Genomic DNA, 26,800 nt, shown 5'->3' on the forward strand with positions numbered 1-26,800 from the left:
CAAATCAGGTCCATGTAAACATCAGGAAACTCAATTTATGACCACGTATCAATGTCAACAGTCCCTGATGATTTTATCAAACAGTCTGGATCTCTGTTGAGTCCAAATATCTCTAATTTACACAAATGTAAGTCTGTTTTTCTCCTGTTTTCATCCGTTCCCCATTGAGTAGACAGTGTTACTGAATGTACTGCTACTCAGCCTGGCGAGTCGTATCGTGCACTGAAAGTGATATCAGTGCATACTCTCTACTGTTGAAAGAATTTCTGGTATTACCACCACAGCCACAGAAATATAGACACTAGTGTCCTATCCAAAGAACGCTGGCTGAAAATCGTACAAATAAGAATAGAGGCATAAATTATCTGGGAGCATGTCCATGTTGGTTTGGGCTGAGCCCCGGATGTTTGCTCCTCCTGGTTCAGTCTCTGTTAAAGACAGTCAGACTTCTTCTCTTAAAGAGGGGATTATAAAGCTGATTTCCATTTGTGTCTCAGGTTAGACCTGTTCTAACATCACTCTGAAGGTTACGAGGATGTGACAGCGTCCTCCCATCAAACCCACTCAGACACCAGGAGTGACGAGGGCTGAACGAGCAGATCTTTGTTAGGAACCAGGACTGAGGAACAGAGAGATGGACCCCTCTGTTAGCTCAATACTCTGCCTCACTATAAAACATGTCAAATACAGTCATGTTTCAATGAGATCCTCTCTGCTGGTCATCACATCTCTGAGCACTCATGTTTGTTTTATTAGAAGGTCATTTAGCACCAATTAGTGGTCTAATAGTACAACTCCAGCATGTGGCAGTAAGTTCACTTCCCTTGTTCGTGTATGTCTCTCTGAGACGAGGAAGAGGAAGTGCCCTCGAAAAAACACACTCAGACAGCAGGAACAACATGGGACAAACAAGCAGCTTCTTCTTCTCTCCTCACATGACGGTGTAAAGTGTCTGTAAGCTGATCTGAACTCAGTCTAACAGGTGAGAATCTTTTCAGAGAAATCTCCACCTTTGATGATCAGGATCGCTGTGCTCTATCTCTGTTTAACTGGACCAGAGTTTCTGGATGCTGATTGGCTGTTTGAATCTGTAGTAAAAGTTCTCTCTGAGTTACAGAAGAGTGATTTTAGGCTGACTGGGGTGTTCTAGAGTTGCTGTTTGATGTGTGGAGTGCTACATGGGTTTGCAAAAAGTTCAAAACTACTTCAAAATTGTTTGTCTCGTCACTCCTCAGTACTGCGGTCAAGTCAGCTGCCACTTGTTCAACTTCCTGAAAGATGGCGTGCTGATCAGTTACATTTGTTGAGTGCAGCGCAAATTTGTCCTGAAAAGTTATACTTTGGACACTGGAATACTCCAAATAAGTTTAAAAAAGCAATAAGACCTTGTGTTAAAAATTCTCATGCAGAGTACGTTTTAAAGCAAGCAGACGTAGAGTGGACAGGGGACCACGCATATGCTATGGATTTTAGCATGGCTAATAACCAAAAGGACGCTGCTCCTATTAAGCCAACCAAGGTACCAGTTGTCGAAAAAAGTAAAGCGACAGAGCCAGAGGATGTTTCCAACACGGCCATTCTGAATGCAATAAAAGGTATGGAAAAAAAAATTCAGTGAGCAACTGGAACAGCTTAGACAACAAGCTAAACAAAGCAACAAAATGATAGTAAGCTTAACCAAAGCTGTGCAGTTTAACCCTTTACCTACTGAGTCTAAAAATGGTGATTTGGACATATTTTGTTATTATGGCTGTAAAATAGTCAGGAAATGCCCTAAGTCTGAGAGCTTTGGTCCCTTTTGACTTGACTTTTTAACATCTGGTTAATGGTTATTGCACATTATATGGAATTGTCATCAGTTTAAAAGAAGAAAAACACAAAAACTGATTTGTTTTTCATGGCTTTTATGAGAAGAAATGTTGTTATTGCTCATGAAGTTTTGATTTGATATTTGAAATGTGAACCTATATATGTTTAGAACAATCACCAGTCATTTTTTTTAGTCTAGGACTCTGGGTGTGCAAAACACAGTGCAAAAGATAACTATATACATAGGCCACAATTAGTGGAAATAAAGGTGGAAAAATGCATTCTCAACATTCTCAAGTAACATATTGTTATTTCACATGACAGACACGCACAAATGCCACGATCTAACGCTATTTTTTGAAAACAAAACACCACTCTCACTCTCCTTTTACTCTCTTCCTTCACTCTCCTTTCTCACTCGTCTTCTGCCAACAATGTACAGTGCTTAACAACTTTATTAGACCACCTGTCATATTTGTCTCAAAGACCATCCAGCATCATGAAGTGCTTGATGCGGACTCTTTCATTTTCAGTGAGCGCTTCACGTTTTACCATTTTGAGCAGGAATGATAACCCTGCAAAGCAGATGAACACGTCCGTTTCCATGTTTCTTACTGGCGTGTTCATCTTGCAAAGCTCCCATCTGAACCGTCTGGGCCCAGTTAGAAAGTGACAGGACCTACGACATTTCTTCTTTAAAAGAAGAACAAAGAACAGCAGTGAGTTGTTTTCTTTTCTAAAACAACAAAAGTCAAGTTCTTACATGTCTATAGTCACCATGTTTCACATTATTCCTCACTAGCTGCGCACGCACAGCTTGGTAGCAGCTAAGTCACGTGTTTTGTTGCTGTTTGGCCCGTGGAGATGTGACAGACAGAACGTTCATCTAATCACACTCCGAGTTTTTTTTTCAAATCCTCTGCCTTTTCTAAAACGTTTCCTATTGAAGCTTTCCCAGATGGATGTGTGAAACAAATCTATCTGGCATGTCAGGTTACAGGAATGAGGGATTTCAAACTGAGTTCACTCAAATTTGAGCCGGCTCACTGGGCTTCTCTGAGAAGTCAGAAATTAATCAAGCAAAACATTCAAGCACTAAAACTCATTTTTCTGTTCAGGAATGCAACTCAATTAATATACTTTGACATATTCATCAAGAAATATTAATGTGCTTAACTATTTTTTTTTTTTCAGTTTTTTTGTAAATCAGTAAATTTGAAAATAATGGATAACAATAATAATTCTATTTTAGCATTCAAAATATCATTTGGGTTAAAGAGCTTCTACATATTGGTGTATTAACCATTGCAGAAACATAAAAAATGATTTTGGTAAATACCAATGCTGTTAATTTAGGGCAGCTGTGGCGTAAACCTTACTTTGGTTAGGGTTAGGGCGGTCTAATAAATTTGTTAAGCACTGTATATACCACACATAAATTTCTGGAAAGCACAGATTCTCAGCTCTCTGTCTGCATTGGGATTTTTTAGATTGAGCAAACTTTCAAGGAGTTACAGTGTTAAGAATCCGTGTAGCGGTCTTGCGATACTTCTGGTGTTTTGCCATAAATGCTCACGTCATATTTTTGCAAGTACTGTAATGAACCATATATTTGTGCATGCCCACCATTCTCAGCTTTCCAACACCGTTGGAATTTTTCTGATCGGACAAACTTTGACAGAGTTATGGTAATAATACTCCGGACATATAAAACACAGCACTGGCTCAGTAGGTAAAGGGTTAATCCAGAAGTCAAAGACTGTAGGAAAAAAATCAACAAACTGGAAAAACACAACAAATATCTGAACAAAGAACACAAAGATCTCGAAGAGAGAATAAGAGAGCTAACCTGACATGCCAGATGGATGTGTGGGAAAGCTTCAATAGGAAATGTTTGAGAAAAGGCAGAGGATTTGAAAAAACTCGGAGTGTGATTGGATGAACGTTCTGTCTGTCACATCTCCATGGGCCAAAACACGAGACGTAGCAGCTGTCTAGCGGCGCTTGCGCTGCTACCAAGGATTAACGCGAAACATGGAGACTATAGATATGTTTGTACTCAACTTTTGTCGTTTTTGAAAAGAAAACAACTCACTGATGATCTTTGTTCTTCTTTTCATGAAGACATGTCATCAAGTTCTGATAAAACTGCTTTAGCAGCATCCACGCTAATCTCTTCCTCCATAACTGCACCAGCTCTTGCTGCTTGTTTGCGTAAGGACACTGCTGATACTGCCCCTCGTCGCTGATTGGTTCTGACGCTGGCTAACCGGGCCCAAATGGTTCAGACGGGTGCTTAACAAGATGGATTCGCCGGTGAAAAAACACGGAAACGGGCGTATCCATCTGCTTTGCAAGGTTATAAGAGAGCAGGAACGGTACAAGATGAGATGGTGTCTGAAGCTGAAAGGTTTACCGGAAAAAAAATGAAGAAAACATACGGGCGTACATCATCCAGCTTTGTGCCAAGATTATTCCAGACATGAAAGCAAGACAACTACAGGAAGCCATTGACATCGTACACAGAGTTTGCCACAAAGAAGATAATCGTACCAGGCAGGTTGTCATTTTATTGGCCAAAAGACTGGTTAAAGAGGAGATCTGGTGCAGGAGCATGGATTCACAGGTTACAGGGAACGAGGCGTCCGCTTTACCGAAATGCTGCCGTGGGAGGACAAGGAGGCGAGGAAGGTGCTGTGGCCGCAAATTGATCAAGCTCGCAACGCTGGGAACAGAGAATACTTCTGTGGACCACACGGCTGCATAGAAGAAAAAAATTGGCTAAAATGCACAAGGTTTAGATTCAACAGTATATGCAGGAACTTTTGGTTATTGATACTTAGCGTTTACATACATCTACACCCACTGGCGCCAACTTCAGGTCAACATTAGGGGGACACAATATTTTCTTTTGCAATAGTTAATGAAATACCTGTCCCTGTGTAAATTGTTGCAGATAAAAATGCTTTTTTAAAAAATAATACATGTAAAAAGAGATACTATCTCGTAAAAACAGAAAAATATTTATTTTTAACTTTCTTGTTTTTACGAGATAGTATCTCGTAAAAAGCAAGAAGGGAATCAAACCATGCCAGTCTTTTTGGTGACTCTCTGATCATGCTGATTAAATCTTTAACTGTGTTCATCGTGTCTCTGCATATTTTCACCTTTGCAAAAGCATCTTGAAAGGCAGGGTTCATGTTGTGGGTATTACAGTGCACATACATCGCCTCCTCTTGAATGTCTTGAACGTGCGCTTGTAAGCCAGCTGTGCACCCGGACATATTTGCGGCCTCATCATAACATTGCCCTCTGCAGTCAGACCACAACAACCCCAGTCTAAGTAGTGCATCATTCAGAACTGAAAACAGCATGTCAGCAGAGGTTGGCTCGATTTGGTAGAATCCAACAAAGTCCTCAATACTGTTGAAGTCCTGATCAGCATACCTCAGACAAACACTCATCTGCTCCTGCTGTGATGTCAGCGGTCTCATACAGAATCACAGTGAACAATTTTGCCTCCTTGATGTCCACAATGATCTGTCTCATAACATCATAGGCCAACATTTTAATGATCTCGTTTTGAATCTCATGAGACAAGTACTTACATTTTTCTTTTCTTTTCAGCCAGACCGAGAGAGCCTCATTATCGAGAGATCTCAGCTGTATTAGCAAGCAAGCAGGCAAGCCATCTGGGCCCATAGACTTCTTATTACAAACTTTTTAAAAAACAGACTGAACCGAACTGAACTGATTAATATGTCAAATTATAGTTATTTACTTGCATTCCTGAACAGAAAAATTAGTTTTAGTGGTTGAATGTTATGCTTTATTAATTTCTGATTTCTCAGAGAAGCCCAGTGAGCCGGCTCAAATTTGGGTATAAAAAGGTGAATTCAGTTTGAAATTCCTCATTCCTGTTCAAAATGGTAAAACGTGGAGAACTCACTAAAAATGCAAGAGTCCGCATTAAAGCACTTCATGATGCTGGATGGTCTCTGAGACAAATATGACAGGTGGTCTAATAAATTTGTTAAGCACTGTGTGTACACATGCACAAAGACATAGCCCTTCAACACCTTCAAACTTAAAATATTTGAATGTTATAAATTCCTGCATGTCTCTGTCTTGTCTTGCTTCCACTGTCTGTATATATTGCAGCTTGCTGTCCTTCACTTGTCATGTTCATCACTCAATTAAAAAAAACCTAAAAGACCATTTAACAAGGTCCAGGTCTCAGCTGTCCCAGAGACTTCAAGCCCTGTCGATATGGACCAGAGCCAGACCAGGACAAAGTGGACCTGGTGTTTGTTTAGGGCCCCTCAGCTACCAGGAACGTTTTGAGATTTTTACATATGTGGTTGATAAAGCATTTTTTTCTTTTCTAGACTTGTGTGTGTTGTACTTATTTTCAGATATGAGCTTATTTGCTATTAAAGCATCTGCTAAATAAATTGGTTGTCTGTCTCCCTCTGCAGGCCAGCCCAGTGACTGACCAGTGACTGACCAAGGGTGTGCCCCACTGAGACCTCTGGTTATGGTGTTGTGGTGAACAGACGCAGGCTGGATGCTCTGCCTGAACTTTGATATCAACTCTTTGCACTAAGAAAACCTGAGCAGATCAAGAATAAGTGACATAATCCATGCAGCCACACAGGAAACCAACAGCTAACTAAGGACTTATTTTCAAATAAATCCCTGCAGGCATGGAGAAGGTGGAGAAGGATGACCCACCACTCAGTGAAATCTTGTGTGCAATCAGAGAGCTAAAGGAAGACTTTGCATCAAAGTTTGAAATAGTCAAGTCAGTGCAGTCCAAGCTAGAAAATGATTCCTCAGCGCTGAATAACACAACACAGCAGCTTCATCAGAAAATTGAGAGCCTATCTGAAATAATAGAAGATCTTAAAAACCCTAGGTGCAGATCCAACACACAGCTTGAAGGCTCACCAGAAAATACTGAGGGGAAAGATGCATGTGCTCTTCTGGAAAAATGCATACCTGAAGTGAGGGGCACTGATTCCTTTTCAACACCTGTTGTTGTTAAGAGGATGCACCAAAATCCATCTGGTGGAGACAAGAACAGAGCAGAGGAGCTGCAGGCACCAGGTGAGACAATTAGAGACGTGATGACAAATGTGTGTCAGTCAGTATTCTGATGTGGTCAGAAAAATAATTCTTCAGGAAACAAGACTAGGTAAAAACCTAGTATGTGGCTGACCGCAACTATCAGGGATGCTTGTTAAAATGGCTGACTGAAATGTGTGTTCTGGCAGTGATTTTGTCATGATTGTTAGTAGTTTACGCGCCCAGCAGGCGTCGGTGAGACTAGTGGGGTCACCTCCTCCTGCACGTCTTTTTGCTGGGTAGCTGTCCCAGTCTTCAACTTTTCAATGCTCCATTTCTCCATGGCGCCTTCTCTGATTGGTGCCCTGTTTGTGGCCATTATTAGCTGGACCAGTATGGATTGTGATTTTGTACACCTGATTACGGCGCAACACCGAGAAAAGAGGTGTGTTTTTTTTTTGTTGTTGTTTTTTTTTAATTACAATTACGTTTTATGTCCAAATATTGGCGGCCATGACACCTGTGGAGACCGTCATTACCTGCCCGTGGATCTCCTCTGTTTTCCTCGGGGCATGCTGTTTCCCTTTAATGACCACCCTCAGTTGTTCTGACCACAGTGGATGTGTTTGATCCTCATACCATCTCTGCTTCATGCTGTCAAAAACGCGGGCTTTAAACACTGCCCTCTGATGCTGCAGACTCCGTGCTTGTACACATGAATAGCCACACTATTTATAGCCTGCAGCGTCATTAGTACTTTTTGTCCGAACTAATAACTTATCAGCCCCACACTGCTGTGTTATGCTCTGACAGCATAGGATCATCTGATTATGCCCTCTGATCGCTGTTTTGGGGGACAATTGCAGAGTTTGAATGCTTTAAAGTGAGGCTACTGTTAGCCTGGCAGCGGCAGTCCGCTAGTTTCATTCTGAATTGTCTTGGATTCTTTATTAGATGAGATCATTTGGACTCCCCATTAACCCTTTTTGGTAGCCACATGCTAACTCGTCATCAGCATGTGCTCCTAACAGCGGTCGAGGTCTTAGAAAGCTATGCTGGAATCAGACCAAGAGTGGAGAGAGAACATTTTTTTCTGAACTGATGTTAATAATGTTAATAACTGATGTTAAGCTGGTTGTAATGAATTGTTGTGTTTGTGTGAAGGTGGGAGATCTTCTAAGGATCAGAGAAAGGACAGACAGGAAGGAGCCGCTCCCTCTGCAAACACTCTGAGTGGGGAACATGAAGACCAGACCAAAGCTCTGAGGTGAGATGAAGATCTCAAACTGTCTATGAAAATTACACATGGCAGAGATCAGAACTAACATCATTACATGATCATTATTGACACCAAATGTAGAGATTAAAGAGTCCCTCCACTCTCTGACACCCTGAGTCTCTGCTGAGTTTGTGAGCTGACTCTTCCACCGTACACCCAGGCTTTTTCTCTTTGCCAATGAGCTGGGTTTTTTTTTTTTTTTTTGAGCAACAATGCTGCCCTGGATCTTCTAAAGGTTTTCTTCTTCTTGTGCTAATTTTTGATCATCTGAGTACCAGAATCAGACCAGGGTTAAATCTACTTCAGCCACAATATCCAACCATCTTATTGCTGTTTTAAACCTGTCAGATTCCTTCTCAAATAATAATTATCTTGTTTTCAGCACATTCATGGCTGTGAGCTGAGAAATAAACTGTCAAATGCAGCAGACTTGTCAGACATATTTATCCTGTTATTCAATGGCGTCATTTTGAAACATGGAGTCAGAACAAAACTCTTCATCAGTCTGTTTCACTTAACATCACAATGATTCACTCTCCAAGCTCTGTGTGTGTTGAAGCCCACGTCAGCTCAGACCAGACTCTCCTGGACCTGGATCTGCTCCCAGCTGTGTGTCCTTCAGCAGTGGCCAGTCCAAAGATGAACCACTTAAGTTTAAAGCTGGTCTCCAGTCTACAATGAAAAGGTGAGAATGTGAACAGTCTGTCTCTCCTGGGTTTGGATGTTTTGTTGTCATCAGTGCTTTAAGTGTAAAATAAGAGTCAGTACTCCTCTTCATCAGCTGTTGTCAGAGTGTCAGTCAATAACAGGACTAATTTGGCTAATTTGGACCAAAAATCATATCAGTGATTTTTGCTGACAGCAACACTTGATATATATTTGGACATTTTTATCTATCTACAAAGAAATTCCAACAACAGTCAGTTCTCAGTCAAATCCACATTGATCAAATGTCACTCTGGCACTTTTAGTAACAGTCAGCTGATCAGTGTCAACATGGACAACTACAAAAAAAAAAAAAACACATGTTTGTGGGGAACAAAACACAACATTAAACTGTAAAGCTCATGAATCAAATAAGAAAAATTAAATGCCGTTTCCCCAACAGACTTGAAATTTATAATACATAATATAAGAATATATAATGTAGTGAATTCAGTAGTTTTGCCTCAACCCTCTGAGTCCTATGCTATTTTTACAAATATTGTGTCTCACCTGGACTTTTTGTCTTAAAAAGCCTGTAAATCATCAACTCTGTGGTGCACAGTCAAGCTCTGAACATCATTTATTTTTTAGGACAACCTGGTCTTTAAGAACTGCAAGCTTTAATAAGGTCACTGAAATTTTTAAAATTTATTCAAGTATAAAGACAAAAGAACAACAATAGATGGTATTTAAAACTCCTAGATTTTCATGTATTTCACACAGTAAACAGAAATGACAGACATTTTGTGTACAAACTTTTTAATCCCATCTCTTGGGGACCAAGAGGGGAGAAAACAATCATTCTATGTCAAAAGTCTTTAAAATATTGAAATATTTACAAAAGAAGGCCCTTGTGCTTTTTGGAAATTACTTCTTTTGAGTCCTTATTCATAGCAGTTCCTGTCTGCAGTGACATAGAGGGACACATCACAGCCTCTCTGTGTCTCTTTCTCTCCATTTTGAGTCATTCAGGCTCTCTCCTCCAGTTTCTCAGTGTTTACATGTGCACTGTTTGGCAAAGCATGACTCAACAACGGAACAGCCTGCCATTGGTTGTCACAGCCCGTGTCACATCTGTTTTGTGAGCTCGAGATGGTGGCCAATGCTAAGCTAGCCAGAGAGATGAACATATACAGATTTTAGATGGATAGAAAAAATGGAATATTCATTCATAAACGCTCCCAACAAAGACTCCACATCCTTCGCAAGCTCTGTGCCCTCTCTGTTGCCCCACACCTCCTGTCATTATTGTACACCAGTATTATACAACCCATCCTTCTCTACTGCTCTCCCTGCTACTTCAAAATGCTCTCCATCACCAACAGAAATAGACTCACTAAGGTCACACACATCCACATCCAAAATCAACAATCTGCCCACCACAGATCTCTCCCACCTCAACCATAAAGCTGTGACACGCATGGCTCGAACAGTCAGCAGGGATTCAGACCATCCACTCCACGCTCACTTCTCTCTACTGCCCTCTGGCCGGAGGTACAGGACTCTGAGGTGGAAATGGGCTCGCTTCAGTAAAAGCTTTGTCCCTTCTGCGATTGCTGCTCTCAACCACCTGTAATCTTGTACCCACCCATTTCTCACCAGCATGTGTTCCGTCCTATTGTCCTGTGTCCATTTGTCTATGGTGTGTGTTTTATGTACTTGACAGTTTCTGTGAGAACGAATATCCCCTTGGGGACAATAAAGGTCTATCTATCTATCTATCTATCTATCTATCTATCTATCTATCTATCTATCTATCTATCTATCTATCTATCTCTCTCTCTCTCTCTCTCTCCCTCTCTCTGTCTGTCTGTCTGTCTTTCTATCTATCTACTAGCTAGCTAATGAGAATTACTGGTGTGGATTTAATCTATAAAGAACCCATAAAAGTCACCGAAGTTCCAGGCTTGCTAGAAAAGCTTGTGTTAGAGCTGCAAAAGCATGGAAAGTGTCACTAGAACAGCAAAACAGAGGGTTTCCACAGGGTAAAATGTCAGTGGCTATGATTAATGGTTCACGTTATTAAACTAAATAACACTGGTCGCTTCCTGTCGTATACGGTAATGCCAAGCTCAGGGGTTAATGGTCAGAACAAATGTAGAGATAAAGAGTCTCTCCACTCTCTGACACCCTGACTCCAAAAATACACCAGACAAGTTTCTGCTCCAGCACAGCTGTGCTGTAGTTGGAATGTGTTTACAGCCGTCCGTCAACACCCACTGACTGCGTTTGCATTGCAGGATGGCGCAGCACTGCTGCACAGCTAGACCTGTGGTACTGAGGAGTTTCACGGTAGTTACAGAGTCACACCTGGCGGTGCGAGTACAAACTACTGAAGTACCGTGAAACATAAAAAACACAGGTGAAGCTAATGTTCTGAACTGCAGGAATGGGATGGACTTGCTTTGATTTGTCTCTGTTTTGTCCTTTCATGTAGAGTTTTGTGCTTCTACCATGGGTCAGTAACCATTTATAAATAAATGCACTTCTTTTTGTTCCTCTGACTTGTTGGCTATGGGCTCTGCTGCTGCATTATGACTTTTTGTCATTGTAGTGAAAGGAAATACAGTCTGGCATCAACACGGAGCATTTTATTCTAAAATTCAACCAGATATTTTAATTTGGTTTCGGCAACACTTCCTCCCCCTTTTTATCTGCTCCGTGCTGAATGTATGCGCAGGTCTCTGGTCTCCAGCAGAAATTGAAGTGCTGCATAAAAATTCAGAGCAGCAGAGCTGGTGGAAGCACTCTGCTCTGTTCCTGTGCTGGTGCGGAAACGGATAGAACACGTATCTAGTGTATTTGACTGGTGAGTTTCCGCTGAGTTTGTGAGCTGACTCTTCCACCGTACACCCAGGCTTTTTCTCTTAGCCAATGAGCCGGTTGTTCTTTGACCAACAATGCTGCCCTGGATCCTCTGAAGTTTTCTTCTTCTTGTTCTAATTTTGATGATCTGAGTACCAGAATCAGACCAGGGTTAAATCCACATCATCACAATATCCAACCATCCTATTGCTGTTTTGAACCTGTCAGATTCCTCCTCAAATAATCATTTTCTCAGCACATTCATGGCTTTGAGCTGAGAAATCAACTGTCAAATGCAGCAGACTTGTCAGACATATTTATCCTGTTATTCAATGACGTCATTTTAAAACATGGAGTCAGAACAAAACTCTTCATCAGTCTGTTTCACTTAACATCACAATGATTCACTCTCCAAGCTCTGTGTGTGTTGAAGCCCACGTCAGTTCAGACCAGACTCTCCTGGACCTGGATCTGCTCACAGCTGTGTGTCCTTCAGCAGTGACCGGTCCATAGATGAACCACTTAAGTTTAAAGCTGGTCTCCAGTCTTCAATGAAAAGGTGAGAATGTGAACAGTCTGTCTCTCCTGGGTTTATGCTATTTTTTAAAATACTGTGTGTCACCTGGTCTTCTTGACTTAAAAAGCTTGTAAATCATCAACCCTATGGTGCACGGTCTGATTTAGACATCATTTTTTTTTGTCAGGACAACTTTGGCTTTAAGAATATGTAAGCTGCAATATTGTCACTGGAATTTTTGAAAAGTTGTTGTAGTATAAAGACAAACAGACAAAACTAAATGGAAATTAAAACTCCAGGGTTTTCAGGTGTTCACAAAGTAAACAGGAATGACTGAGAATTTTTTTACACATACTTGTTCTCCCATCTATTGGGGACCAAGAAGGGAGAAAACAATCATTCTATGTCAAAAGTCTTTAAAATATTGAAATATTTACAAAAGAAGGCCCTTGTGCTTTTTGGAAATTACTTCTTTTGAGTCTTTATTCATATCAGTTCCTGTCTGCAGTGACACAGAGGGACACATCACAGCCTCTCTGTGTCTCTTTCTCTCCATTTTGAGTCATTCAGGCTCTCTGCTCCAGTTTTTAAGTGTTTACTCATGTACTGTTTGGCAAAGCATGACTCAATGACAGAACAGCCTGCCATTGGTTGTCACAACCTATGTGACATATGTTTTGGGAACTCGAGATGGTGGCTAATGCTAAGCTGGCGGCAGAGGTGATCGACAACAGATTTTAAAATGCCTAGAAAGATGTGTAATATGGGAGTTACTAACATAGATTTGATCTGTAAAGAGCTCCTGAAAGTCACCCAAGTTCCAGGCTTGGCAGAAGAGCTTGCGTAAGAGGATAGAAAGTGTCACTAGAACAGCAAAACAGAGGGTTTCCAGAGGGTAAAAAGTCAGTGGCTCGATTAATGGTTCAAGTTATTAAACTCTGAATAACACTGGTCTCTTCTTGACGTATACGATGACGCCAGGCTCAGGGGTTAATGATCAGAACAAACGTAGAGATGAAAGAGTCCCTCCACTCTCTGACAACCTGAGTCTCTGCTGAGTTTGTGATAGCAAAGTCAGATCAAAACTCTTCATCAATCTGTTTCACTTAACATCAAAATGATTCACTCTCCAAGCTCTGTGTGTGTTGAAGCCCACGTCAGCTCAGACCAGACTCTCCTGGACCTGGATCTGCACCCAGCTGTGTGTCCCTCAGCAGTGACCGGTCCATAGATGAACCTCTTTACTTCAAAGCTGGTCTTCAGTCTACAGTAAAAAGGTGAGCATGTGAACAGTCTTTCTCTCCTGGGTTTGGATGTTTTTTGTTGTCATCAGTGCTTTAAGTGTTAAAATAAGTGTCAGTACTCCTCTTCATCAACTGTCTTCAGAGTGTCACACAATCACAGGACTAATTTGGCCAGTAAGAACAAAAATCACATCTAAGTGATTTTCTTTAGCTGATCTGCAACACATGATATATATTTGGACATTTTTATCTATCTACAAAGAAATCCCAACAACAGTCAGTTCTCAGTCAAATCCACATAGATCAAATGTCACTCTGGCACTTTTATTAATAGTCAGCTGATCAGTGTCAACATGGACAACTACAAAAAAAATAAACATCATGTTTGTGGGGAACAAAACACAACATTAAACTGTAAAGCTCATGAATCAAATAAGAAAAATTAAATGCCATTTCCCCATCAGACTCAACATTTGAATAAGGTATTTTGTGGTTAGGGAGCATAATATTATCGTGATTCTTACTTGTGGTATTCCTCAATTTTTCTTCATGATTTCCCTTCATTATCCACTGTCCTGTCCTCTCATAATAAATGTATAAAAATGTAATAAATAAACAAGTATATAATTCAAAATAAATTATTAAAGTAAACAGTTTATGCATAGACAAATAAAAATGTGAATAATATTAAAATATTTAATGCAGTCAATTTAGAAGTACTGCCTTAGCTATCACAGTATTCAGCAGTACTTTAATCAGGATCTATTATTCCTATTACTGCTTACTATTTTATGGACATCCTTTATAATACATTTGTTTTACAGAGCTCAGCAGCAGATATCAGAGGTTCCCACTGGTTCCCAGTTCAACTCCATATTTACGGTATGTAATAATTAATGATTAAAAATACACAAGTTTGTTCTTTTATGTTCTTTTATTTATTCTTAGTAACTCTGAAATAATCATCTTTATATCTGAATTTTGTTCATTGTCATAAGTTTAAGAATGGTAGATCAGAAACCATTTTCTCTGATTATCTCACAAAGATTTTAATCTTGTGAGCAGAGATCATAAACTTGGTTTGGTGGTTTTAAACAACAGAATCTCTTTAGTTAATCAGGCTGGTTTGGTCAACAAGTTTATATTTTCTGTTCCAGATGCTTGAGGAGAACATTATCTTGTTTGTAAAGAGCGAGCTGAAGAAGATCCAGAGATCTCTGAGTCCAGATTACCCAGAATACTTAGAGAGTCAAAGGGAGGGTGAGGAGGTGTTGGATGGTGAGGAAGAGGAGCAGAGGAGGAGCAGCAGGGAGGCGTTTCTGAAGATCACTGTGAACTTCCTGAGGAGAATGAAGCAGGAGGAGCTGGCTGACTGTCTGAGTGATGGAGAGAGGAAATGGAGTCAACATGGGACAGGTTTATATTTACAACTCTTAAGTTTGTATCGTTCACACATTTGGATCAAATCTATAACTGTGAGAAACTGATGTGATGATTTCAGAATTGAGATAATAAACATCCCTGTATCCTAAAGTATCAACACATCTGACTGGTTCTAACTTTAGCTTGTACAGTGCAGTGAAAACGTATGAGCACCCTTTCTGGTTCCTTTTTTTTTCTCATATTTATCACACTTAAATGTTTCGGATCATCAAACCACTTTAAATATCTCACAAAGAAAAACCAGGTAAATACAAAGTGCAGTTTCTAAATGGAGATTGAGGAAAAAACCCAAACCTATCTGACCCTGTGTGAAAAAGTAATTACCCCCTGAACCTGATAACTGGTTGTTCCACCCTTGGCAGCAATAACTGAAATCAAGCATTTGTGATAACTGGTGATGAGTCTTTGGCATCACTGTGGAGGAATGTTGTCCCACTCTTCTTCACAGATTTGTTTTAACTCAGCCATATTGGAGGATTCTCCAGCATGAACTGCTCGGTTAAGTTCACACCACAGCATCTCAATTGGATTTAAGTCTGGACTTTGACTGGGCCACTCCAAAACCTTAATTTTTAAAAAAAATTTATTTTCTGAGCCATTCAGAGGTGGACGTGCTGGTATGTTTCAGGTCGTTGTCCTGCTGCATAACCCAAGAGCACTTGAGCTTGAGGTCATGAACTGATGGCCGGACGTTGGCCTTCAGGATTTTCTGGTAGACAGCAGAATTCATGGTTCCATTAATCACAGCAAGTGGTCCAGGTCCTGAAGCTGCAAAGCAGCCCCAGACCATCACACTGCCACCACCATGTCTGACTGTTGATGTGATGATCTTTTTATCAAATGCTGTGTTATTTTTACTCCAGATGTAATGGGACGCACACCTTCCAGAAAGTTCAACTTTCTCATGAGTCCACAGAGTATTTCTCCAGAAGTCTTGGGGATCATCAAGATATTTTTTGGCAAATGTGAGACGAGCCTTTGTGTTCTTTTTTGTCAGCAGTGGTTTTGGCCTTGGAAGTCTCCCATGATGCCATTTTTGCCCAGTGTCTTTCTTATGGTTGAGCCATGAACTCTGACCTTAACTGAGGCCAGTGAGGCCTGTAATTCTTTGGATGTGGTTCTTGGTTCTTTTGTGACCTCCTGGATGAGTCGTCGTTGCACTCTTGGAGTCATTTTGGTTGGCTGACCACTCCTAGGAAGGTTCACCACTGTTCCCAGTTTTCTCCATTTGTGGATAATGGCTCTGACTGTGGTTTACTGGAGTCCCAAAACCTTGGAAATGTCTTTGTAACCTTTTCCAGACTGATAGATTTGAAAATCACTTTGTTTTCCATTTATTCTTGAATTTCTTTGGATCGTGGCGTGATGCGTTTCTTTCTGAGATCTTGTAGCCTACTTCACTTTGTCTGACAGCTTCGATTTAAGGGATTTCTTGATTCAACAAATCTGGTGGTAATCAGGCCTGGGTGTGGCCAGTGAAACTGAACTCAGCTTTCCAAAAACTGTGGTTAATCACAGTTAACTCATGATTTAACAAGAGGGCGATTACTTTTTCACACAGGGTCAGATAGGTTTGGATTTTTTTTTTCTCCTAATAAACAAAATCATCACTCAGAAACTGCATTTTGTTTTTACTTGGGTTGACTTTGTGAAATATTAAAATTAGTTTGATGATCTGAAACATTTAAGTGTGATAAATATGCAAAAAGAGAAGGAATCTGAAAGGAGGAAAATTCTTTTTCAAGGCACTGCATGTGTTAGTCATCACAAAAAACATGTAAATTTAGATTAAACTTTTGAGAAAAATGTTCAGATTTATATTTCATCTTCAAAGCTTAGCTTGTATATTATATCTGTTGGTTTTGTCTTTAGGAACTATTTCTTCAGACTGCCAAAGTAAACTGAAGTCTAACCTGAAGAAGAAGTTCCAGTGTGTGTTTGAGGGGATCGCTAAAGCAGGAAACCCAACCCTTCTGAATCAGATCTACACAGAGCTCTACATCACAGAGGGAGAGACTGGAGAGGTCAACGATGAACACGAGGTCAGACAGATCGAAACGACATCCAGGAAACTATACAGACCAGAAATAACTATCAAACAAGAAGACATCTTTAGAGGCATACCTGGAAGAGATGAACCAATCAGAACAGTGATGACAAAGGGCGTGGCTGGCATCGGGAAAACAGTCTTAACACAGAAGTTCACTCTGGACTGGGCTGAAGGCAAAGCCAACCAGGACATCCAGTTCACATTCCCATTCACTTTCAGAGAGCTGAATGTGCTGAAAGGGAAAAAGTTCAGCTTGGTGGAGCTTGTTCATCACTTCTTCACTGAAACCAAAGAAGCAGGACTCTGCAGGTTTGAAGAGTTCCAGGTGGTGTTCATCTTTGACGGTCTGGATGAGTGTCGACTTCCTCTGGACTTCCACAACAACCAGATCCTGACTGATGTTCAAGAGTCCACCTCAGTGGATGTGCTGCTGACAAACCTCATCAGGGGGAACCTGCTTCCATCTGCTCGCCTCTGGATAACCACACGACCTGCAGCAGCCAATCAGATCCCTCCTGAGTGTGTTGACATGGTGACAGAGGTCAGAGGGTTCAGGGACCCTCAGAAGGTGGAGTACTTCAGGAAGAGATTCAGAGATGAGGAGCAGGCCAACAGAATCATCTCCCACATCAAGATATCCAGAAGCCTCCACATCATGTGCCACATCCCAGTCTTCTGCTGGATCACTGCTACAGTCCTGGAGGATGTGCTGAAGACCAGAGAGAGAGGAGAGCTGCCCAAGACCCTGACTGAGATGTACATCCACTTCCTGGTGGTTCAGACCAAAGTGAAGAACATCAAGTATGATGGAGGAGCTGAGACTGATCCACTCTGGAGTCCAGAGAGCAGGAAGATGATTGAGTCTCTGGGAAAACTGGCTTTTGAGCAGCTGCAAAAAGGAAACCTGGTCTTCTATGAACCAGACCTGATGGAGTGTGGCATCGATATCAAAGAAGCCTCGGTGTACTCAGGAGTGTTCACACTGATCTTTAGAGAGGAGAGAGGACTGTACCAGGACAAGGTGTTCTGCTTCGTCCATCTGAGCGTTCAGGAGTTTCTGGCTGCTCTTCATGTCCATCAGACCTTCACCAACTCTGGAGTCAACCTGATGGCAGAAGAACAAAGTCCATCACTGACCCCTAAAAGAGTTAGTTACAACAATAAGCTGAGCCATCTCCATCAGAGTGCTGTGGACCAGGCCTTGAAGAGTCCAAATGGACACCTGGACTTGTTCCTCCGTTTCCTCCTGGGTCTTTCTCTGCAAACCAACCAGAATCTTCTCCGAGGTCTGCTGACACCGACGGGAAGGACCTTAGAGACCAACCAGGAAACAGTCAAGTTCATCGAGACAAAGATCAGTGAGAGTGTGTCTGCAGAGAAAAGCATCAATCTGTTCCACTGTCTGAATGAACTGAATGATCGTTTTCTGGTGGAGAAGGTCCAAGAGTCCCTGACATCAGGAAGTCTCTCCACATATGAACTATTTCCTTCTCAGTGGTCAGCTCTGGTCTTCATCATTCTGTCATCAGAAAAAGATGTGGAGGTGTTTGACCTGAGGAAGTACTCTGTTTCAGAGGAGGCTCTTCTGAAGCTGCTGCCAGTGGTCAAAGCATCTAAAACAGTTCTGTAGGTGGATTTTTTTTGTTACTTTTATTTGGATATTCATAAAAATGAATCATTTTTGTGTTCATCACTCATTCTTCTTTAGGTTGAGTGGATGTAACCTGTCAGAGAGAAGCTGTGGACCTCTGTCTTCAGTCCTCAGCTCCCAGTCCTCCAGTCTGAGAGAGCTGGACCTGAGTGACAACGACCTGAAGAATTCAGGAGTGAAACTTCTTTGTGTTGGACTGGAGAGTCCACACTGCAAACTGGAAGCTCTCAGGTCAGTATGATTCTGTGCCTTCGGCTTTCAAGTTTTCATTAACATATCTGAAAAATACTTAAAATGAAGTCCAAATAAAAATTTTCTTTGTAACTTGCTCTTTATAAATCCATCAGTATAAAAAAATACTGGAGATTTCTATGCTAACCTTAGATAAAACCTTATTCTTTTAAAACATTTCTTTTAAGGCTAAGTGGATGTAACCTGTCAGAGAGAAGCTGTGAAGCTCTGTCTTCAGTCCTCAGCTCTCATTTCTCCAGTCTGAGAGAGCTGGACCTGAGTAACAACGACCTGAAGGATTCAGGAGTGAAGCTGCTTTGTGTTGGACTGGAGAGTCCACACTGCAGACTGAAAAGTCTAAGGTCAGTATGAGTGCAGTTTTAAAATGTTATTTTGTCTTCATTTGTATTTGGCTTAAATCTTGCTTAAATAAAAGACTCTTAAACTGATTTCAATTTTTAAAGTCCCTGAGTCATCTACATTTTTCTTCATCTCCAGTCTATCAGGCTGTCTGATCACAGAGGAAGGATGTTCTTCTCTGGCCTCAACTCAGAACTCCAACCCCTCCCATCTGAGAGAGCTGGACCTGAACTACAACCATCCAGGAGACTCAGGAGTTCAGCTTCTGTCTGCTGGACTAGAGAATCCACTCTGGAGCCTGAAAACCCTCAGGTAGAAACAGAACAAACACTCAATATTTAATGTTTATTCAGCATCTTTAGCCTTAGTTCAACATAGTTTTTGTACATCCTTTATGTGCTATTGGTGTTTCTCAACTCATCAGTTCATTTAATCAGTTAACAAGTAAAACAAACAAGTAAAAGTTAACAAGTTACAAAGCACATGATGCGTAACCCCTAAAATACATTAGATACATGTTCAGTCCGTCTCTGCTCCAGCACAGTAACGGAGCAAATAGGTTTTAGTTTTAGTCAATGAGAGTGCTTCCACCTGCTCTGCATCTCTTCTCTGGCAGTCCAGAGCCATCTGCAGCAGATACGTTGGACTTCTATTTCTGCCGGACGCCGGAGCCCTGCGCATAAATTCAGCACAGAGCAGATGGAACAGGCAGGAAGTGTTGCTGAAACCAAATCAAAATATCTGGTTAAATTTCAAAATAAAATATTCTGTGTTGATGCCAGACTGTATTTCCTTTCAGTACATCGACAAAAAGTCTTCATAGGGTATAGCAGAGCCCGTAATCAACAGGTCAGGAGCAAAAAGAAGTGCACTGATTTATGAACCGTCACTGACCCATAGTGGATGCAGAAAAATCTATATGAAAGGACAAAACACAGACAAATCAAGTTTATCCTACTCTTGCAGTTCAGAACAATGGCTTCATTTGTGTTTATTGTATTTTATAGCACTTTAGTAGTTCTACTCGAATGGCCAGCTGTGATTCTGTAAGTACCACGAAACTCCTCATTCTCACAAGTCTAGCAGTCCAGCAGTGTTGCGCCGTGCTGCACTGCAAACACGATTAGTGGGAGTTGACGGATGTTGGGGCAAGCAGTCAAACTGCAGCGCTGCTGTGCAGGAGTGGAGATGTATCCGGTGTATTTTAGGGGTTAGACTCTTTCATAGGTAATGTTAGTCAAAACAGAGCTCATGGTTGTGGCCCCCAAAGCACTGCTGCAGGAGATTGGAGATCTCATGCTCGATGGGACCTCCATCTGTCCGTCCTCTGAGGTCCAAAACCTGGGCGTCATCCTGGACTCCACCTTCTCCTTCCAGTCCCACATAAAGTCTGTCACCAAATCCGCCTTCTATCATCTCAAGAACATCTCCAGACTCCGACCATCACTCCCTGATTCTGTGGCTGAATCACTCATTCATGCTTTCATAACCTTCCGCCTGGACTACTGTAATGGAGTCCTGTCTGGAGTTCCCAGCAAAACCCTGGACAGGCTTCAGTACGTCCAAAACTCTGCAGCTAGAGTTCTCACCCGCACTAGACGCTGGCAACACATCACTCCGACCCTCATCCACCTCCACTGGTTTCCTATCAAGTCCTGAATCAACTACAAAATCCTCCTCCTCACATACAAATCTCTCCATGCTCTGGCTCCTCAGTACCTTTCTGATCTCCTCCATCCATACACACCATCCCGCAACCTTCGATCTTCAGACACCGGCATACTTTCCATGCCCAAAACCAAACTCCTAACCTATGGAGACAGAGCCTTCAGTGCTGCAGCTCCCACCCTCTGGAACACTCTTCCTGCAGACATCCATAGCGCTCCATCTCTGGACATTTTCAAAACGTCTCAAGCACCACCTGTTCACCACAGCCTACAGTCTTCACTAAACCACCCCTTACACTCATCCTACCCCTCACATAGTTTGTCCATGTCTATGTGTTCCTGTAAAGCGTCCTTGGGTTTCTTGAAAGGTGCTATATAAATTCAAGATATTATTATTATTATTATTAATGTCCCTGCTCACTGGATGCAAAGGTAAAATGGCAGGTCTGCACCCAACACGGCCTTCACACAAGGTTGGCTGACTCAGGCACTGATGCTGCTTCAGCAACAGACCTAAGAGATTCCTTATATTTAATTGGCATTTATGAGTTTTTAAGTTTCTACTGAACATACTCCATACTTGGTTTTGCTCTTCAAAATAAGAGTCTTCCATGATAATAAGAGGCAGAGACTTTTATTGTGACAAACATTGTGGAAACAGAATGTGTTGGGGACATGGTGGTAGTGGTGATTGGGGGGGTGGGGGTGTTGGTCCATGTTCTTGCTTTAGAAATTGTGTATTTTCACAGTCTATATCTAACACATATAAGCATGGAGAAATTTTCTGACATGCCAAGGTTCAGCCTGTAAATGTTTTTTTGCTACAACATACCCAAGCAGTCTGAAAACATAGAGCCACGCCAACAAGCTTCAGCTGCTTCAGCAAGCTTCAGCTGAAGCTTGTTGGCGTGAGTCTCATAGCAAAACTACAGTTGATGACATGCATAATTTTATGTAAAGTCCATCTAATGTCTCTGTCATGATAAATTTTGAAGACCTGCACAGCTAATGCATACACCGCGTTCCACATTATTATGCAAATGACATTTTTCTCTTATTTTCCTAAATATTAATGCAAATGACAGTCAGAATATTTTTCAAGTCATCAGCTGTTAGAGCATAATTCAAATGTTTTTGAACAAACTTCATAATGATAACCATTATTATTTAAATAAAAACCTCAAAATGTACTGTTCCACATGTTCCACATTATTAAGCAGGCCACAGGTTTCAAGCAAGATGGGAAAGAAAAGGATCTCTGCTGCGAAAAGTGTCAAATAGTTTAATGCTTGGACAAGGAATGAAAACATTAGATATTTCATGAAAAATTAATCGTGATCATCATACTGTGAAGGAATTTGTGGCTGATAAGGTGTGGCTAACAAAGCTGTGACATCAACAAGGAGGGGCAGAGTCATGTATTGGGCTGGATTCATGAGGAGAGAGCTGGTAGGCCCCTTTAGGGTCCCTGAAGGTGTGAAAATGACCTCGGCAAAGTATACAGAGTTTCTGACTGACCACTTTCTTCCACGGTAAAGAAGAGCAGTGCCTTCTGTAGCAAAATTTTCTTCATGCATGACAATGCTCCATCTCATGCTGCAAAGAATCCCTCTGTGTCATTGGCTGCTATGGGCATAAAAGGAGAGAAACTCATGGTGTGGCCCCCATCCTCTCCTGACCTCAACCCTTCTGAGAACCTTTGGAGCATCCTCAAGCTAAAGATCTATGAAGGTGGGAGGCAGTTCACATCAAAACAGCAGCTGTGGGAGGATATTCTGACATCCTGCAAAAAAATTCAAGCAGAAACTCTCCAAAAACTCACAAGCTCAATGGATGCAAGAATAGTGAAGGTGATATCAAAGAAGGGGTCCTATGTTAACATGGAACTTGGCCTGTCAGATGTTTTTGATTGAAAAAAGGTTTTGATTTCAGTAAATATGACTTTCTAATGCTGTAAATTCAACAAATGACCATTTTCAGTTCTTTATAACCTATAAAATGTTTTAAAACTCCGTTGTGCTTAATAATGTGGAACAGTGCATTTTGAGGTTTTTATTTTTAAAAGGATAATGGTTATCATTATGAATTTTGTGTAAAAACATTTGACCTATGTTCTAATGGCTGATGACTTGAAAAATACCCTGACTGTCATTTGTATTAATATTTAGGAAAATAAGAGAAAAATGTCATTTGCATAATAATGTGGAACATGGTGTAGTAGTTACAAATGAGTGTATGTCAAACCCAAGTTTGATCCCAGATCAAACATATTCTTTGAACATTAACCTTTGTCAGTTTGACACCAGAAAGGTTTTAAACTTCTTAGAAGAGTTTAGAGACAGTTAAATAAACCCTGAAAACATGGAGACAACAGGTGTGGACAACAATCAGGTGTTTCTCAAAGGTGAGGAAGTCCCATACAACCAAACCACAACTAGAGCTCACTGAGGAGACACTCCCTCTGGTGATGTGGATGAGTTACTACATCTGATTAAGAACAGAAACATCACTCATTCACATTAAAATGACCTTTATCACATAAAATAACTTTATAAACAATGATCCAAATAGAGGAACACCTTGTCCCCTCTGTGTCGTCTTCATCTCTTTTTCTCTCTGACAAAGTGAAAGAATTCAGAGTTTGAGTCTGTTTCTCTGTCACAGTCAGTCTGTTTACATGTCCACTTCAGTCCAGCTACAGTTCTAATTCAGTTAGATTCAGGAGAATTCATGTATTGATGTTATCACGTCCACCTCCATCACAGTAGATGTTCATATGTCCTCTTGACCTTGATAACAGGTTAGCATCAGCTAACTGTTGTGTGTTAAACAGTGACAACATGAACAAACGTTCATTTCTACACAGATGAGATGAACACCATTAGAGCCTGTTACTCTGTCACAGTGACAAACTGAGGAACACTGCTTCATGTTGGACAGAAAATCATTCCCTCTGTGTTTCTTCCTCCAGGATGGACCACGGTGGAGAGCTGAGGTTAAAACCTGGTCTGAAGAAGTGTAAGTGTGGAATCAGTTTGACTCCTGATGACCAAACAGCAAAGAATAAAGCCTTCAGGTGTGTCTGATGATAAACTGCTGCTGTGTCTTTTTCTCTCCATCAGATTTCTGTGAACTCACACTGGACCCAAACACAGCACACGGATACCTCAAATTGTCTGAAGACAACAGGGAGGTGACACATGTGAAGGAGGATCAGCAATATCCTGATCATCCAGACAGATTTCACTACTGGCACCAGCTGCTGTGTAGAGATGGTCTGACTGGTCGCTGTTACTGGGAGGTGGAGTGGAGACAAAAGGTGTCTGTATCAGTGAGTTACAGAGGAATCAGAAGGAAAGGAGAGAGCGACAACTTTGTGTTTGGAGGTAATGATCAGTCCTGGAGACTGAGATGCTCTGATAAAGGTTTCTATGTCTGTCACAAAGGCAAACAAAGAGCCGTCCCTCTCTCCCAGTCCTCCTCCTCCGGTAGAGTAGCAGTGTATTTGGACTGTCCTGCTGGCTCTCTGTCCTTCTACAGAGTCTCCTCTGACACTCTGATCCACATCTACACCTTCAACACCACATTCACTCAACCTCTCTATCCTGGGTTTGGGTTCTGGCCTGACTCCTCAGTGTCTCTGTGTTCTCTGTATGAGGGAGAGTGTCCTCCTCTTCACAGACATAAAATGCTGAGTGTTTTCTCCTTTAGAAAAAAAAAAGCTAACAAACGTTGAAACATATTTCCAGATACAGTGACTTAATTTCTCCAAACTCAAACTAAAAAAGTTCAGAAGTCTCCAAATGTCTTCCAGAATGAAAGAATAAAGAAAGAAAGAAGAAGAAGAATAAACACTGACGAATTAATTCAGAACGCCCCCATCAAAAGAGATCATGTCTGTCTGGTCTTTATCAGGACATGTTACTGATTCAAATAGAGACAAGAGAGGAAATCAGTTTACTTGGATCATGTTGGAGAAGTGTAGGGTTTGTTTGACCTGAATAGGAAACAGTCCTACATGGATATGGAGGTCACATGTTCTTTACATGTTGTACCTGACACGCCAGATAGCCTATTTCACATATTCATGGCATCATGGGATATATCTCACATCCATGTGGGCAACACCCCATAGACCGTGTCTGTGCTCATTTTTAACAGTTTGGACTCTCTGTGCAGATCTGACAGTGTGAGATTAGATATGGATTTAAAAATGTATTTACCATCACACCAGAGCTCTGAAAATCCAACAATGATGAGCAACACAAGCTCACTGCTGATTTCCTCATTATTTGTTGTATTTAATGAACAAACGTTTCTTTATCACATTATTTTTTCATTTTTAAGATCTACTTCTTGGATTTTTTTAGCTGGGGAGAGACATGTGGGAAAGCGCCACAGACTGGACCCGAACCCAGGCCAACCATGCACACAGGCGCACTCCAAACCACTAGGTCACCTCTGTAAAGGTCCACTGTTCACTGTTAAATCACAGTATCATGGGAGATTTAAGCAGAAAACCTGCAGTTATCCAGAAAAAAAGACTTGAGCAGAAACACACAAGCCATTCAGCTTCTTAAACAGGAAATATTTTAAACTTGTGACTGAATTAAGGGTTCAACAGGAAGAGGAGGGATTGACTCCAACTTATTTAACTGTATAAACCTGGAGAGTGTGTTGAAAGTCATTGAGAGAATAAAAGCTGTCAGGGTATTGTAAACAGTTTACAGTGTAGTGCGAACCCAGGAAGAAACTTCTGTTGAATTTCTAAATTCTCAAAGGGGGCGGGGGACCTTCCCGCCTTGTGGGGGCCAGCTTGACACCTCTAATAAAAAGCAGACCTCAAAGGACAGTTACGCCTGAGCCTGGTACCATCTCATTGGCTTTTTCATATCAAGGATTACTGCCTTGCCAATGGTTGTTGTTTGTCAGAACTGCTAAAACCAACGTTGCAGCTCACACTTTAGGACCACAGATCTTAAACCTTTGGTGATCACTATTTGAACTGCTAATGCCTTTTCTCTCTGGACACACAGCAAGAAACAGAAATACCTGACTACTTTTCCTGCTGGACTGGAGCAGATTGGACTCAAGATCTCATAACAGCTGTTATCAAAGCTTTACTCAACAAGACATTTTCAGATTCGGATGAGCTACAGACAATGTAGCACAACTGTTGGTTTCTTGTTCTAATAGCTGGAATACAAAGTTACTATTTTCACTCTAAATCTTCCATGGACCAACAGTGCCATCTACGGCCCTGTTCTAGTTATTACATAAAGTATATTGTTACCATTAAGTTTTCTTTCATGACTTGATATGAAATGGTTCCTCTTATGGACTGGGATCATTTTTATCTGATGAAGGGTGAAATTGAAACATGATATTCTGTATTTCGGCCTCTCTGGGACGAGCAAAAAACCCCATTAAAAATCCCATTAGTTAAAAAGCGGTGCTTTCAAGCACAAACAGTTCTCTTTTGCTTTTAGTTCTTTGCTCATTGCCTGTTTCTATCTTTTCTTTTCCAAGCTCTCACCTAAGAGAGTCTCAGGATTTAGCTTTATTTAGTTCCAGGTTTGTTTATGCATTTTGTCTTTTGTTGCGATGTCTCAAATCTTTTTTAAACTTTTTGTAACGTGGTCTAAACCCTGCATGTCCAAACTTCTCAGCCAAATTTACTTTAGTTAAATTCCTCAAGTAAAGGCTGAAGTGTTGTTGGCTGGCCAGAGACATTATTGTTGATAGTTATTTGGGTGAATTGAGGATTTGTTTTGGAACTGGACAAGTCAACAAAAATCAGTGGAGAGGAAAGCTTGGCGTGTCGGACCGTCACCTGAATAGGACTCTTTGAAATCCGTTTTATGTTTTTACAAATTCCGTTTATTCTGTTACTTTTTTGGAAATCCGTTATTTAGCCTTTCCACTAATTTTGCCATAAAAATAGTGTCTTGTTTATGTGAGTAAAATCTTCA

The 26,800-nt window shown here is 41.1% G+C and overlaps 1 pseudogene; it reads left to right on the plus strand.

The window, feature by feature from the left end:
• The first annotated feature begins 854 nt into the window (after positions 1 to 854).
• Positions 855 to 25,643, plus strand: LOC121521251 (annotated as a pseudogene).
• The last annotated feature ends 1,157 nt before the right edge of the window (positions 25,644 to 26,800 follow it).

This window comes from Cheilinus undulatus, linkage group 14 (assembly GCF_018320785.1).
Source record: "Cheilinus undulatus linkage group 14, ASM1832078v1, whole genome shotgun sequence".
In the NCBI taxonomy this organism is placed as follows: domain Eukaryota; kingdom Metazoa; phylum Chordata; class Actinopteri; order Labriformes; family Labridae; genus Cheilinus; species Cheilinus undulatus.